Here is a 1,356-nt window from a genome sequence, read left to right on the forward strand (position 1 = left end):
GTTTTTACTTGACGACAATTCGGTATACTTGCCGAAGGGAAATTTGTTGAGAGACATGTTTTCATGCATCAAGTTTATGGCGTCGTTGCCGGGGATTGATTTTGAATCAACAATGATTAAGTTGGAAGATCACTAGATTGAGCATTTTTCTTTTTTATTTGTTATTTGATTTGGTCGATTACCTTCAGTTTGGTTAGTTTCTTCCTCATCCCCTTCACCCTCTTTGTTTTTCTTTCTTTCTTTGTTAATTACAATTCTGCTCACTAACCCACTAACTGTTTGATAATTTACATCACTCACACTAACAATTACTCCAACAAGAATAATCTCTTCATTTTATCTCTTGCTGTGTGTTTTGTTAGTTGTATGACAGGGAGAAGAGATGGAGCTTCAACTTTCTTCGATTCAGAACCTGAAAGGACCCTCCAAAGATTAAGGAGGGAAGCAAGAGGGAAAGGAATTGTTGGTGCTGAGGAAGAGGAAGAGTACTTTGAACCCAACATAGAAGAGAATTTGGAAAACAATCATAAAGAAGAAGCTCACAACCATGCTAGAGAAGGCCCTGCAAACCGTGCTGGGCAAGAAAGGAGAGTTCTAGGCTCCTACATTAATCCTAATCCAGGAAACTGTGGGAGTAGCATCCAAAAGCCCTCCATACATGCCAATAACTTTGAACTAAAACCCCAGCTCATCACCCTTGTTCAGAACAATTGTTCATTTAGAGGAAGTGCTCAAGAAGACCCCAATCAACACCTAACCACCTTCCTGAGGATTTGTGACACTGTGAAGTCTAATTGAGTCCACCTGGATGTCTATAGGCTGCTCTTGTTCCCTTTTTCACTCAGGGACAAGGCATCCAAATGGCTTGAATCCTTCCCAAAGGAGAGCTTAACAAATTGGGAAGATGTAGTGAACAAATTTTTAGCAAGATTCTACCCTCCTCAAAGAATCAACAGGCTGAGATCTGAGGTGCAAACTTTCAGGCAGCAAGATGGTGAGACTCTCTATGAAGCATGGGAAAGATTCAAGGACTTAACAAGAAGATGCCCACCAGAAATGTTCAATGAATGGGTTCAACTTCACATTTTCTATGAAGGGCTTTCTTATGAGTCAAAGAAGGCCGTAGATCATTCATCAGGAGGCTCTTTAAACAAGAAGAAAACCATTGAAGAAGCCATAGATGTCATTGAAACAGTTGATGAGAATGACTACTTCTATGCCTCTGAAAGAAGTAACACTAGAGGAGTAATGGAGCTGAACCACATGGATGCATTGCTAGCTCAAAATAAGATGATCACCAAGCAGCTAGCAGATCTTACTAAGAAGGTGGAGGAAAACCAAGTTGCAGCAGCCATC

At 40.6% G+C, this 1,356-nt stretch overlaps 1 non-coding gene across 1 annotated transcript; it reads right to left on the reverse strand.

The window, feature by feature from the left end:
* Window positions 1-954: 954 nt before the first annotated feature.
* On the reverse strand, window positions 955-1,062 carry LOC127745918 (small nucleolar RNA R71). Its single transcript, XR_008007541.1, has one exon. It is a non-coding gene; the product is annotated as a small nucleolar RNA R71 (small nucleolar RNA).
* Window positions 1,063-1,356: the final 294 nt, after the last annotated feature.

The sequence above is a fragment of the Arachis duranensis genome, chromosome 3, assembly GCF_000817695.3.
Source record: "Arachis duranensis cultivar V14167 chromosome 3, aradu.V14167.gnm2.J7QH, whole genome shotgun sequence".
In the NCBI taxonomy this organism is placed as follows: Eukaryota; Viridiplantae; Streptophyta; class Magnoliopsida; order Fabales; family Fabaceae; genus Arachis; species Arachis duranensis.